We start from the raw sequence: 16560 nt of genomic DNA, 5'->3' as shown, positions 1-16560 counted from the left end.
GAATAAATGTTAGCAATAGGCATTTTATAATTTTTAACTTCTCTAGGTATCAATGTCTTCATCAATAAGAGGTGGACAATAACCTGTCCAAAATGAGGATTAAATGGGATGAACTGTACAGTGCTGATGACGTATTGATATACCGCAGATTCTCAGTGTGTGGTATTATTATTATTACTCTTGCCTTTTTTATGAACTATATGGTTGCCCTTTTTCCTATAGGAAAAGGGATTGGATATGAAAGATCTAAACCTGTTAAAGTGAGATGACTCTTCAATAGCGTAGAAGATTATCAAACGAGGCAACCTATGCCCATAGAAATACGATATGAACTCAGGAGCTTAAATACAGCCCAAAGAAACTTCTAGTGAAAGAAACTGAAAGAGTAAAGGATGTAAATTGATCCATATTTCACGTTTTAAATAACCTGAAAGAAATCAATTAATCAGAAGCGGATTAACTACAATATGCTTAAAACAAGTCTGGTGTTCAATGAATATTTAGTGTGGGGAAAAAAATAGAGTAGGAATGAGAAAAAAAGGTTTTTCTGCATGTGAAATCTATGATTTGAGGGGCCGCTAGAATTTCAGATCAGGCAAACAGCAAATCAGTATGTATAGACCCTCACCATTAAATCCCCAGGATTCCCCCAAAGAAACACAGGAACTAAGAAAAGAAAAAGTGCTTGCTCATCAAACACGGCTTCAGAAGAAATAACCCAGTTCACCTTCTAAATACATTGACAAACCTAAGACACTTCTATCTGAAAATTCTGGCATCACCGCTGTGTGGGTGCCGGTCTTCAGAGCCCAGGCAGAAGACTTAGTGCTGCCTCAGTCACCCAGCTGAGTCAGCTTTAGATCAGTGTACATCAAGATGCATATGGGAAAAGAAAATGAAATGAGAGGTAAGAGTTCAAGTCTGATCATTATTTTAAGCTCAGTGATGCAGAATTGAATCACAAACTGGTATTTGCCATTTTCGAGGTTTGTCTTTGCAAGATTTTGTTAAATTTGCAAGATTATTTGCCACTACCTGAGTGATTCTTACTAGTTGAACACTGATGTGAAAAAGGTACAGATCTAAACCATGGATTTTCCTCTTATTATTCTTGTTAGATGAAATTAGAACCCTTGATTGAAACTACTGGAATGATACATGAACCATATTACTGTACATGTTTAGATGAGACAAGATTTTTCAAATATGAATCTTGTATTATATCATATAATCACTTCATTCAGGAGAATTCAATCACTTATTTACTTGTTTTTTATTTTGCTGCTAAATCAATAAGTAAAAAAATAAAAAAATAAAGAAGTGAGAAAAATTAAGTAGTATAGATAATTATATTTACAACCATACCTAGCAGGCACATAACTTACCTTTAAATGAGTGTGAGATGGAAGCTATACATCTGCTATTTTAGTATTTTTCATTTCCCTCAGTCTCTCTGTGATCACTTTAACTGCATTGAATGTGATTCAAATAATTATATTTGATATTTATATATCCATAAATAAACATATATATGTATACATGCATATCTCTCTATATATATTTTACTCACCATAGCTTTTTTTTTTATGATTTTTATTGGGGAATTGGGGGAAGGGGAACAGACAAGTTGCTGTCCTTTTGTTCTTCAGTCTAGTTGTGGAGGACATTGCTTCACTGGCCCAAGTTGGCACCATCATTGCGCTCTTCCCAGGAGAGGCGGATCAGTTGCCGGCCTCTGGATGGCTGCTCACGGTGGCTTGAAGGCCGCTCACGCTGGCTGCTGGCTACACATGGCAGCCCATGGCAACCCACTGCCACAGGGGCTGCAGCCTACACCATCGCCGGCGACTCACGGCAGCCCAGCTCCAGGTTGAGCTGTTGTTCAGCATCTTAGCTGTGGAGGGCAGTGTCACTGGCCCTCATATGTGGGATCCGAACCGGAGCCCTCTGGCATCCCAAGCCAGCACTTAACCATTGCGCCACTCGGCCAACTTTTAAACACAAGTCAACTGCTTGTTCCCATTACAAAGGAACATCACTATATACATCATATATGTATTGGTGCATAATAATACACAGGGCTGTGTATTTGAAAAAGCATTTATTCTGTACCCAATGGACATTTCAGAGGTTTATGCAGCTTAATTTTGACTCTATGCAGTTTTAACCTTATGCATAGACAGCAGCACCTAATCCTACCAAGGCTTGTTACTTTATGTGAGAAATAAGCTTTTTGGACACTAGAAAACTGAAGGCAGAAACACTCAGCATTGACTCTGTAATCACAGATGACAAATTGTCTCACAAATCTGGAGGGTCTCTGATGGAGCAGAAGTAACGACAATTCAAATACCAGTTTTAGGTAAAATAATGTTTAGAAAGAGTGAAAAGCGTTGGATCAGAAGCTTTCAGAGAATGCTCACATTGTTGTCAAAAATTGGATAAATACGAGAAGGGAAAAAGAACCCTTTAAAAAGATTGACAGATCAGAAAGAGGTAGATATAAAAAGTAGTAGGACCTGCCTTAGCAAAACTTGAAACAGAGAAATAAGAAAAAGTCACACAGGAGTCAGAGTAGTGAAAGTGATTTTGTGAAAACACAAAGGAGAGGAAAGGAAGGGGGAACAAATCAGTGTGATCGGGGTCAGGGTGCCCCCAAATCAGAGAAATTGTTCATGAAAATATCTGTGAATGGAAATCGTGAGTCAATTCTCAGGGGGTCAGGAGGCTGCTATTACACAGAGGACTCAAGGATTATTGGGGAATGGGGGGAATTTAGCCCCAGGACGCCCCTTCTTCTTGGGGTGGAGGCCAAAAGGCTTATTAGACAGTGATGGTAGGAGGTCTAAGGAAAGATAAAGTGAGATGCCTGATGGAGGTCTTTTTTAGCTACAGAATGAACTAAACCACGAGAAAGCCATTATTATGTGACTGAGAATGTGGACAAAGGAACGGGCTGCCCAATCTACACATTTGACTGAAAGTAGCAATGTGTAAATACCCAAATCCTGAAAAACAAAAAACTAAAAAAACTATAAAGTGTGTGCTTGCTTGCTTTTCTCACTTATCCAGTTTGAAGTCTAAACCTCCCAGATTGGTAGGATGGGTAGTATAAAAAGATGGAAAGACAAACAATGGGATCAAGTTACAATAAAATCAAATCAAGAAAGACAGTTTTGTGGGTTGTTCTGCAAACTGGAGATAGACCTTTAATGCCCGCCCATCCCTTTGTCCTAGATGTGGTCAGAACTTGTCTCTTAAAGGGTAGAGATAGCTCAGACATCTTGGCTTTGATTAATCTCTGAACTAAAATTTCAGGTATTCTCAGCAGACTCCAAACTGTCAAGTGGCAACAATTTATCTTCATATAGAAGAGGTACAAAGTCTTGTAGAAATAGTATCTTTTTTTTCCTTAATAATTATTTTTAAGGAAATAACTTTGTCATGCCAAAGAAGTTGCTAAATTCCTTTACCTGGTTAAAATGTTTAGAACATCAATTAACCTAATAGATAGAAGTCTCAAGTTTTAGGATCAAATACAGATTTTAATCCCAGCTTTTCCACTTAGTAGATATAAAACTTTTATGATTTCTGTAAAGTCAAAGAACTTCAGTTTCCTCAACATTTTTCTTTTTTTAAAAAAATTTACTTATTTATTTCAGTTACAGTTGACATTCAATATTATTTTACATTATTTTGAGGTATACAGCATGGTGGCTAGATATTTATATAATTTATGCAGTGACCCCCTCGGTTAGTCTACTACCCACCTGGCACTATACATAGCTGTTGCGACATTATTGACTATATTCCCCATGCTTTACTTTACATCCCTATGACTAATTTGTAACTACCAATTTGTACTTCTTAATCCTCACATTTTAGTAGGGATACAAAAAAATAGCCAGCGTGAAAATTTGTTGAGTGTATGAAATGTGACAACGTAAATATTTAGGACTCTGTCAAAAATAAGTACTCAATAGAGGTAACTACAATTATTATTTATACAACTCTTGAAGTATATATTTTTAAGCATTGTTTCTAGATCCCCTCTAAGGTTACTACAGGTCATAGCAGAGACGCCAAACTTCACATACGTAGTTTTAGTGATCATGGAGCTCAGTAGGTACTTGTATACCTACCATGGTACAGTACCTTTACTTACTAGAGCCTAAAAATTGAAAGGCATTAAGAGTAAAATAACATTAATTTCTACAACTTTACTGTAATCACACACTCGAGCCATGTGTAAACATAAGCAAACCTAATAATGAAGCATTATTATCCTAAGGGGAAAAAAGAAAAGTGATAAATTGGATTTTCAAGGGCTTGTTTATTTTCAAATAGAAGATTCAAGCCACAATATTTAAATATTTTAAAAAAGCAAATCATTCAATCATTAAATATCACACGAGATACTGTGAGACAAAAATCCAAGAACATATTTTCAAGTCATAAATATTAATAAGCCAAGTTTGACTTCAAATTTTAACATGACTGAATCAGCCAGATGTTTTTCCATTTATTTCTGTTGTTTTGATTTCTGCACAGGTATTCATTCTACCATAAAAATGCCTTCAAAAATTGTGGAAATATCACTAGCAATGGAAAGATAAAAATAAATGGAGTTTAGTATGCTATCTGAATCTTTTATTGGCTCATATCTCCTGTGGCTGTATTAATAAGCCATCCAGATGTCAACATTTAGTTTTGAGAATGTATGTGAAGCAGTAGTTCAGATAAAGGACTAACTGAAGGACCAAATGAAATTCAGTCACCATTCTGCACTGTCCTTGTCTCTCGTCAGCATAGAAAATCAGCAGCACTTGGCTAAACATTGTACCCCACACGCATCCATACACAGTCAAAGGGAATGTCCTTATAATATTTGTGAACATGCAATATTTCTTTCAAAATTTTGTGTTAAAGGAGACAGTAATTACCTATGAAACATGTCTCTGGTGTCTGTTTTCTCTTAATTTATGTGCAGGACCGCAACCTCTCTGAGCAGGTCCTTGAGTGTATTTACCCGCCTTAACATCTCTCTCTTTATCTCTGCCTGTTTACTCAGAGTATGGAGTAAGTTCTTGGTTAGGTGGGGTGGGGGTGTAATAAAAGATAGATGAACAAGAGAAAAACAAACAGAAGTATATTAGCATGTGTATCTCATACATACATGGAAGGTACCCAGGGAAATGAGCAACTCTCAGTGATACGGCTTAGAATGCAGGCTTCAATATCATCTTCAGCTAAATCAAAAAAGGAAGGGTATAGAGAAGGCCAGTTATGGGAAGGTGACTAGGAAAATGTATGGTATACAAGAGTAAGGTTTTTTTATGCAAATTTAAATTGGTGCTTTCTCCATTGATACGATTCTGTTGTGATTTAGGCATCTTTCTCTTCCTGGCCCAGAAGGGGAAATATCCTTACAAATGGGAATTATCCTTACAAATAGGTGACTTCTACTCTGTTTGCAGAACTTCTTCTGTGTCTGCTGTTTCTCAAAATAATCAGCTCAAAATAATCCTTATGCCAAAGAGGCAATATTTTGGAGTGGTGTACTCTAGTTTCCTACAGTCATATATTGGGGTGGCATTTTCTAGTCTCCTACAGTTTCATGAAATGAGAATCAAGAACATGACAGATAGAAAAAGGCAGTGACCAGAAGTATTGATTAAGAAGTGGAATAAGGACCAGAAACATGCTCACAGCAGAAACCAGTACACATTACAGGGACTCAGTATATATTTACAGAGTGTATAGTTCATTTAATTTCATGAGCAACCTGGTAAAATATATATTATTCTTCTCCACTAATAAATAAGGCAACTAATGTTGAAATAGGTTGGGTAAATTGTCAAACACCAAAAAAAAAAAAAAGTAGCAAATTGAAGTGAAAACTAACATCAGTTCAAATGTAAAGCACATGTTCTTAACATATTTTATAATTATACCATATTTACCTTCCCACTGGCTCTGTCTATATACTCGTATGTACATGTATAGCTCTCTCTATATCTCTCTTCACTTTAAATCGTCTTCTTCTATCTCCTTTACTTCTCCTTCAAAACAATCATAGCATCACGCAAAAGTTTAAAACAATTGCTTTGACTATTGAGTAACATTTTATGTTCCCTAGTTATTGAAAAGAGATTGGGGCATGAAGGAAAATGTTGAATTTGTCTTTTATGAAAGAAAGACAGTAAGGACAACATGTTATTTTTTTTTCTCCTTTGCATATCAAGTCAATGATTAAAAAAAATCCTATCCCTCTCTAAAACTGAAAATATATCTCGTATTTTACTATTACTATTAGACAAGTAAACTAAAATGAAAGTAACTTATATGTTTGAATGTGTATACTTAAGTAGCTTACAACATAAAAGGAAATGTAACACATATAGGAACAAAAAGATAAAGCTATTTTTAGCAAATTATACGTTTTATAAACACATTTATTTTTAAACCCATTGTGCTGCATTTATCATCGGTCACCCTGAAGGCAAGAAAGACATTATAGGTCAGACGAGGATTGGGAGAAGAGAGAAGAACAGACCTGGGAAAATAAAAGCTTCTATGAGGAAGATTAATTTTTTTTTCTTTTCCAGAAAGTTCTAAGAGAAGGAAACAGAGCCCCAAAGCGTCATGCGCCTCCTGCCCCCCTGGAAATCCATGTCTGCTAGCAGAGCTTCCTGTTTACCATTTACCCTGGTGACTAAGGTCTGAACATTTGAGCTTGGCTTTGGATAGATTCTTTTGCTTCCTCCAGTTCCCACAAATGAGAAATACACAAGAGGATGAAATGATCATGGAGACACCTCAGCTCACCTTTATAGCCTGGTTTGTAAAGCTCACACCTCTTTCTGGAAGTTTTCTTTAATTAGGCACAATCCACTCTAATCCTTCCTTCTTCGCTTCCTCCTTTGCATTCCTGTTTTCTATTTTTTGCTAGATAAGTTAACATGTTTTAATATAAAATCATAACACTAGAGGGCATTTAGAGTAGAATTTAAATTCCCACATGGTAATCTTTCTCCTTCTAATCAAGATAGAGTAAGGGCTAGAGAGGTTAGGCAGCTTGTCAAGTCACAGACCAATTAAAGGCAAATTTAAGTCACTTGAATACCATTCCAAGGATCTTTCTAATATATCACATTATTTGATTCATTTATTCTTTTTGAAAAAAAAATGGCTGTGCTATATTTGAAGATTTGAAAAAAAAATCCTTCAGTCATTTAATAAAGCTTTTTTCATAAATAACCTCACATTCCATTAGGTATAAAATTTCCTATCTAATGTAAAATTCCATGTTTCAAGTATAATATTTTCAATTTTTTGAAAATCTGAACATACACAAAACCAAAAATTCAAATAACTCTATTTTCTCAAAAATCCTGTCAGGGGAAAATATTCAGGACATATACTCTCCCCAATCTGGAAAAATTCTAAACTAAAATATTCCTTACCTTGGATGCACAGAAGGACTCCATTTTCAGCTCTTTAATAACAATAATGATAGCAATAACTAACAAAATGTATAGAGCACTTTCTGTGTGCTGCTAGGCACTGTGTTAGTCACTGGAGGAAAGAAAGAAAAAAGATTGAGAGAGAGAGAAAAAAAGAAGAAAGATAGATGTAGATTTGCAGCTTAATGGAGAAGGCAGACATATAATCAGATTTTTCATATAAAATGGAAAGAGATGGCATTGAGGCATGCTGGGTACCCAGAGTGCCACAGATACATAAAGCAATAGGGTACTAAGTCCAATCTGAGGCTTCAGGAAGAGGGGTATTCTGGAGGGTTTGTCCAGGAAAATCCTTAAAAGGATAAGTAAGAGTTAGCAAGAAAAGTAGGAAGGGCTTATTAGGCCAAGCATTTCTAGTTTTCACCAAGTCAGAAAAATGTGTTGTACGCAGGGAGCTGTAAGCAATTTGAAGTTACTGGAATATAGAATGCAACATGAAGAGTAGTAGGAAAGAGGTTTGAGCAACAGGTACAGGCAAGTTCATAGAGGCCCTTTTCTTAATGTAAGAACATTACCTGAATTGACGTGAAGTAAAATGACCTGTAATCTTCTCTTAGTTACCTTATAATTACAGTAAAATAGATTTATACCTATTTTTCCATCCCCACTGTCGTCGCCCTTCATAAAAAATTAAAGTGACTGTATATGAGGCATGGACTAATTTTTCAGTATTCTTTCAGAGAGAGCTGTCATTAAGATGCATGCATTAAAATTTTTAAACAGAAGATTCACTCAGGAAAAAATGAAAATATAAGTGAACATTCCTAAGAGCAGAGGTGATTCCTTCTATGCCTTTGACAAAGAGAAATTAATTTCAGCTTAGTAAACATAATGATAAATACTTTATTTCTGTCATTCCCGAATGGATTGTAGCAAAGCATTGTTTCTTTCAGTTGCTTTTTTATAAACAGATCACAGCCAATGCTTTTGAGAAGTAAAGAGGTAGGTCCCAGAAAATTATGGGGCAGCCATGCAGCACTGGAGCCCTCTGCTCCTGATCCCCTTCCAGGTCTAATGACTATTTTCAGCCTGTGTAAAATGTAGGTAAAACAACAAAACCCAAATCCAGCTTCTCCACAGCAAGTGCCTGACCTCAAGTCCTCTACAATTTGTTTTTACTCAAATAGAATGTCTCCTTTCAAATTCTCTACTCCATTTAACAAATGCAACCTCAAGCCACATATTTGTTCACTTTTTTGGCTCTCCCGAGAAACGTGCCCTGATCGTGGCATGCTGAGGTAACTAAATAAATTTTCTTTCGAAGGGCCAGATTTTTCTAAGCTCACAGATTTATTCCAATCAGCACCCATCAACTTCTGTGTATCTGCGTGTGTTTAGAGCTATGCCAGGCATGGTGGGAGACACCAACGAAAGAACGAAGCCTGGCAGTTGCTCTCACGGAGTTTATGATCAAGTTCAGAGAGACAAGACTAACATACATGCAACAACTGGGAAACAATTTGAGACAGTATGTAATTAAGTGCTGAATGTAATACTGGCTGTAAGTGCACAATTCTTCACTAATTACCTATTGCTTTAAGGAATTAATACTTAACTTTGGGGATTTCAATCACAATTTTTTTATAAGCGTTAATTCCTGTAACCAGCAATTCAATTCATTTCAAAGGGTTACAAACATACCCTAGTTTTAGCAAATTATCAGCATTGTTCTGAGATTTTTTTTCTCTCTTTTTTTTTCATTAAGCAATTAATTTAGATCCTGATTGTTCTGACCTCCAGGGCCTTTGAGGAGGTGCTTGCTCCTCAGACGTAATTTAATTTTTCAAATGAATTTTTTGGCTGGTGCAGGATTAAGAGCGCTTAAGGGAGAGAATCTGCTTTCTCCCCAGGAAAAGGGGGTTAGGAGACCCTTGGGTCCATAACAGGCCTACTCTTCCCTCTGGCAGGAGTAGACAAACTCCAGTACTGGGCTTTTTCTTTTTTCCTGTCTTCTTTACTTGTCTTTTACTTCCTTTACATCCCTCTTTCTGTGTCCCCTGTTTTGGTTCTCTTTTTCCCATCTCTACCTTTGTTTTATTCTGACAGGTAGCGTCTGTACAGTGTTTTCTCAGCTGGCGACCCTCAGGATGGCGGGGATTGCTAACAAGCTCTGCCTCCCCTGCCAGCTTGTTGAAAATGGACGCAGCAGGGATTACCCTGCTCAGCTCATCTTTTGAAAATTTAGCCAGTTTCCCATCAGCCAGTAGGTGTACTGGGAGGATTGCAGACATATTTCTCAAATGTGTTTCCAGGCAGAGACCTCACAGGATCCTTACACCTTCCCTGAGGTCTCATAAGCATCTTCCTGGACGCACTCAACCTGGGACAGCGTGCAGGGTTCATGCAAACAACAATAGGTGGGCATCACTATTTCCTACCTACTTTTTGTTTCTTTTTGACCAAGAAATAATTGGCCACTGTTATGTGTGACATGACGCTTCTCTCCTTATCTGACTGTGGTAGGGCATAGAAGGCAAGTGCAAGTCATTTCACTTCCCTGAGCTGCAGGGTTCTGTTGTTGCTGTTGTTGTTTGTTTGATTTTGTTTTGTTTTGTTCCGTTATTAGAAGAAAGTGACATTCACACAGTGGATTGCTGTAGGAATTAACCAGTATAGTGGTGAAGAGCCAGATTTCCTGACTTCAAGTCCCAATTCTGTCTCTTCCTAGCTAGGTAACCTAAGCAAAATAGCAATAGTTCTGTGTTTTAAATTTCTCATCTATAAGACAGGAAGGAAAACAGTATCTACCTCAGAGACTTTATATCTCAGAATTATATAAGTTGAAAGATGTAATACATATACAAAACATTCTATAATATTAGCTTTCATTATGTAAAGTAACTTGCACATAGTGGATCCTCTGGACATGTAAGTTCTTTCTGTTCATTTGTACCAAGTTAGTAGTGAGTAAAATACCCAGGAGAGTGACTGTGGCACCACTGTCAACCAGGAAATGTTACTTTCTTTGTCAGAGCTGGATAGATTTTGGCTCTGCTCCAACCCTCAAAAGCATGGCACTTACCATCAGCAGAAGTAATACGTCCTGTGATCTGATCAACTTCAGCAATTTGCACTGCAGCCCTCCTTAATAGAGCACTGAAGACATTGACGAGTGGTCAGAATACGACAAGAGCAAGTGCCCCATCAAAAGCATGTTTGTGGTAGGCCGTGCTTTACGAGCTCTTACATAGACTGTGCAATTAGGAGATTTTGATTTAATAAAAATAAAAATATCCAAGGGTACGCCAACAATTTAGAATGTGGATGTGAGGCCAAGTGAATGTGGGAAAGCTCTGTCATTATTCTACTTTGTATAAATCAATGGAAAATAAAATTGGGGGAATGGATGAATAAATATAGCTTTTCTCTTAACATACAGTTAATAATAGTTAATAATAGTTTTCTCCTACCTTGAAGGAGGGTTCAAGAGTGGTTTTGACTGTGAACACATTTCTAGATTGACTATACTGATGGTAGGGAAATAAAAGTATAATTCCAAGTAAGTTTCCCACCCTCCGATTGCTAAGGTTTGGAGGAGCAATTTCTTTCCAAAATTAAACTCATCAGGTGCAAATGATTTAGATGATGATGATGGTAATAATGATGATGATGATAGTGATGGCTGATATGTATTGAATTCTTGCTGTATGTCAGGCACTGTCCAAAACATTTACACATATTATCTCATCAAATTCACTTATATGATCTAATTTAATCCTATTACAACCTAAAGGGCAAAAACTATACTTATTTCCATTTCACTAAAGAGGAAGTTGGTTCAAAGAGCTAAAGATCAAGCAGCTAGAAGGATGATTCCTTCTAGTAAGAAGGCAGATGAGGCAACTCCAAAAGCACTTTGATTTGAACTTTGAAAGCAACTGAATTAGGTCAGGTTTTGGCAATGGCAAGATTACCCATAATATAAATACCTGAACAGTCATTAATTTTTATGGTAGCAATATAGACTTCAAATGCCAGCTACCTTCTCACTTGCAAAGTCATATAATCCTGCTCTTAGGAGCCAAAGACTAGGAAATCCCCCATGCTACCACCAACATCCAGTTTCATTGGTGCTACACCAGATCTTCCAATCAGTTTATAATCCAGGAACCCTTTCATATTAGAAAAGATCAGAGTACAATTTAATCATTCTTTTCCTTTCACAAAAGAACAGATTAAAAGGCCACTGGCCAGTTTATACAACAGGTACCATGGCCTTTAAATTCCTTACTGCCTGCTGGTTATCAAGAAAGTTAATTATTATCACAATCCCTAGCTCTCAAAAGGACAAAAGTCACCTTGCTCCAAAGCCCTTGCCAGGCAAAATGATGTAGGAGAAAAATGGCAGTTTTATTCCCAGCCAAATTCCTGATGCTCTAGAATAACACAGTTAACTATAGGAAAGCAGATATAAATTAGAAGAAAAGTTGGTACACAGGGCTGGGAGTAGCGGAGAGGGAGACAGAATGCAGTGAATTACTTAAGAACCATAAGAAAAGATCGTTCAGAGTAGATGATCAACTGTTTCTAAGGACACATTATAAAGCTTGAGTATTATATATTAAAGTATTGTTTAATGAAGAGCTAATCTATTAAAATCTACAGCTCTCTTACTGTGCCTAGAATCTTAATAGTTATATATTGGGTTGTCGGAAAAGTCATGACACATTTTTGCAACGAAAAACATAGGAAAAATACATCATGGCTTTTCCAACAACCCAATAGGTGGAGTCTGAAGGAGAAATGCCCGTAAAATATCTGAATGCTTTGGAATTATTGATTTACAGCATCCCTTCCATGCCTAGAACTAGTATGGAACACAGGATAAGGGCATATAGTCCACATGTCTACATATGCAGAGATATGGAAAGGGAAAGAAAGAAGAGAGAGGAGAGAAAATAAATTAAAAAAATGAATTTCAAAGAAAAACAGTAGTCAGAATATTTTTTAGTTCATAGAAACATTTGAAGAGTTCGAACTCTTCTTTGCACGGGATTTTGGAAAAATGAAATTTTTCCGAAAGCCAAATGGATAGTGAAGTGTGTTTTCACAAAGATTACAGTAAAAGCAGTCATGGCAGGCTTTAACATTCCCTCACAGATGGCTCTTTCGCTTTGAATGTATGAACTGATATGGATTTAATAGATTGTAAGGGAATTCTAACTTATAAACCCAGTTTGTTCAGATGAGTTAGGAAAAAAATAATAACCTATACAGGAATATTTTTCAATGTAGTTGAGCCAAAGAAGAAATAACTTTGTAGTGCAGTTGATAATGTAAGTGAAGATTTGACTATGAAGTACTGATTCCATAAACTACACTCAAAAATAAATAAATAAATAAATAAATAAATAAATAAATAAATAAATAAATAATAAATAAAACTTCATGGACAGAAGCATATCATAGCATACAGGAATAGCACACAAAATAATATCACATATAACATACAATTCCAAAAGCATGATTCTTAAATGATTACTTTTGGCAAAAAAAAACAACAAAAAACCCCAAAACCAGCAACAAGGACGATTGCCTGAATGACATGAAAAGTATATGTATCACATACCACACTTCTTTAGAAAAAGGAAATGCCTCTTTCAAATAGACAACTTTATGTTATCTCCTTTTGCAACAGTGATTACATTTGGGTTTTACATTGTGGGTGCAATGAAGCTGGAATTTACTGCCTGAATAATAGATCAAAGCAAATCAGAAAGTAATTAGTTGATAGAGAAAGGGCTGCTTATCTGAATGACTTGGTTTATGGAACATAAAGGAACAGGAAACCCTTGATTTAGCTTTTGAAATAAAGATCAGGAAAAACTATATCCAAGTGCAGTTTGTCAGTACAAGGAAATCAGCTACATCTCTTCTTTTCTCTTGCAAATTAGTCCTCTTTCTTCCTTGCTACTAAGCTTCCTAATCTGAGAATCCATTTCCCTTCTTGCATATGTTTCTCTGGAGGCTACATATTCATTTTCTGGATATTAGATACCCTATTTACCATAGCCTGTAGCCTGCAGACATTCCCTCCCCATTCAACACAGAATTTTATAGTAAAAATTACTGATAAAGGCAGTGAGTGACAGACTCCAGGTGGGCAACCAGTGATCATTAAACATTTATATTTTACATTATTATTATTTAGCATATTAAGTGCTCACTCTGTTATCACCACGGATGACTTCTCAGGGGGTAGCAGAGCATTCAGCTTTAGGATGACAGAGTTTAATAGTGGGTTGAAAATGGCTGAACAGGCTGAAGGCCTAACAAAAACACATTTATAGAAAGTCAACCAGAGGGATTTTTATTTTAATGAAAAAGAATAATGAAAAGCCCTCTGCAGGGAAAGCAAATTTGACAAGGTTATTTAAACATATATATGGGTTTTAATGTTTCAAAAGAGTTTTTTAAAAATAATGGGATTTAATCTGACTTGTGGGTTTGGGCCTAAGTCGCAGGGTGGCTGCATGATTGTCCTAAAAAGCAAGACTTCTTTGCCAAGTAAGAGTTTAGAATAGATTCTAGGATGTTTGACTTGGATGAGGATTTAAAGATGATCTAATCTGACTTCTTTTTTTCATTGGACATGACACTAAAGCCCAAAAATGTGAAATGAGTTCCCCAAGGCCGTGCAGCCGATAAGTGCTAAGGCTATACTGAGAATGACCATAATATGAGCACTTATGCAGGCCACGTTTATCAGTAACTTTATTTTCTCTATCTGTAATCCTCGTAATAGACAGTGAGCAAGTATTATTATTGACAGTTGACAAAGAAACAGACACTCAGAGGAATCGCATAATTTACCAAAGTTCACACAGCTAAAAAAAAAAAAAGGTGAAGCACAGATTTAACCTGTATGATCCAAGGATATGTCTTAAGTGTTCACCCCAACACAAGGCAGAGCTCTGTGTTGTCTTCCATGAGGCCTTCAGCCTCCAGGACACTGGTTTTTAGCAGGTCTAGTCAGGCTCTGTCTAGCAAACCTATGCTATCACCTGTCCTATTTTGAGTTGCTGATACTATCTATAATCCTGCCCTCCCTGACTTGATATCTTGAACCCATCTTCGTTTTCAATTCAGCCCTATCTCCTCCAGATATTAGATCTTATTCCCTTTGGCCCCTGCCTGGGATGACCCTTTCCTCCTCCAGGTCCAGCTCCTGAGACCCCAGCTTCGGCCAATGTCCCTGGTCTACAATCAACTGAGAGGCAGGTCAGATGGAAATAAAATTTACCTAATTCCAAATGTGAGCTATAGTGGAAAGAGAAGTAGATGCCTAAGCCACTATCTGGTACTCATCAGAGCTCCAGCTAAGACTCACCTGATCAGCAATTTAAGAACCAAGCTAAGACTAAAAGGTCCAAGGATAGTTTTTCAGACAGAGCTACTAAGGAAAAGAGAGAAATAGGGTGACATGCACACCCAAGCTAGGGAGTTAAGGGGGGATATGGGACAAATCTGGCAGCTCTGTGACTCAGCGATTGATTGTGCCACCAAATTCTATGCTCAGTAATAGAACATAATTCTGAAGCCCATCCCATGGTGGGGCAAATGCTCCTGCCTTGAGGAGAGCAGCTTCAGAACTCAGAGCTAGTGCTCGCAGGGACCATCTGCAGCCCCAGTGGTGAGGAGCTAGGACAGGGAGAAGCATGGGATCTGAGGCAGGGTCTGACACGTTACCCTGCTTCCGCCACCATGGAGAGACAGGATCTTGGCAGTACCTTCCCCGTATCAATCATAGTTGTCCCTATATTTGTGTTAGTCTTTGGTCTGGATAAGGTTAATCTCTTGCTTCCAGGTACACTTCTCATTTCTTGACACTGAATAAGTCATGGCAGAATTGCCATGGCTTCTGGGACCTTTTCCAGGTCAACTTGATACCTGCGTGCCAGATATGGCCACCCACACTTCTTTCCTTTGGGTTAATGAGAGGGATCTTGAGAAAACTGGCCATGCTTGTTCAGTGCATACATGTTGCTATATAAAGGGCTGTATTTTGCTGTGGTTCTGTGGATAAGCTTCTCCAGAGTCCTTGCTTACATTCATCTTTCATATTGCAATATTGGATTTAGTATCATCTTTCTCATTACTTGAAAAGGCACTGGGACAGCAGGTAACACGTTAGGTGTAGACTACCCAATTCAGTTCAGATTCAATATGATCTAGTTCATGATGGATACCTCACTGTGTCATCCCAGTACCCCAGGAGAACCTATGTGATTGCCCCACCTGTCTACAGGTGAGACCTGTTGCAGATGGTCAGGACTGATAGAATCACCCCCTCTAGATTCTCCCCATATTAGTGCCATCTTGGTGGAAAGAATCATGGTTTTTGAATTTTCCTTCTTTATCCTGAGCTCACCCTTATCTTGGAAGAGCCTTTTAACCTCTTTCAGCTTAGTTTTGTTATCTCTTAAACTATGTATACCTCAAAATTTGTTGTGAAGAATAAGTGAGAATTTGTTTACAACTGTAGTTTCAACTCTAAGTTTCCCTAGTGTGTTAGTGTATTAGAAAGGGTTGCTCAGAGAAAAAGAACCAATCGGAGATATATGTAATTCATCCTAGAAAAAGTGCTACATACCTTTGAAGTACTTCCCTGGGGAAGCTATGCACCAATGCCAGCACCTAGTCTACCCAGCAATTTTGGAACTCTTTTTCTGGAATGCCCATCAGTGCTGTCATCATATTTTCCTTGATGTCCTGAATGCCCTCAAAATGTCTTCTTTTCAATATTTCCTTTTTCTTCAGGTAAAGAAAGAAGTCATTGGGGGCCAGATCAGGTGAGTAGGGAGGGTGTTCCAATACAGTAATTTGTATACTGGCTAAAAACTCCATCACAGACAGTGCAGTGTGAGCTGGTGCGTTGTTGTGATGCAAGAGCCATGAATTGTTGGTGAAAAGTTCAGGTCGTCTATCTTTTTTTAATTTTTTAATTTTTTATTATTTTTTATTATGAAATACACATTTTTTAGAATTAGTTTCAGCTGTACAACACAGTGCAATAGTTATACTTTTTACCCCT

The sequence above is a fragment of the Hipposideros armiger genome, unplaced genomic scaffold (assembly GCF_001890085.2).
Source record: "Hipposideros armiger isolate ML-2016 unplaced genomic scaffold, ASM189008v1 scaffold_837, whole genome shotgun sequence".
NCBI lineage: Eukaryota > Metazoa > Chordata > Mammalia > Chiroptera > Hipposideridae > Hipposideros > Hipposideros armiger.
Note: the sequence above shows the minus strand (reverse complement) of the source record.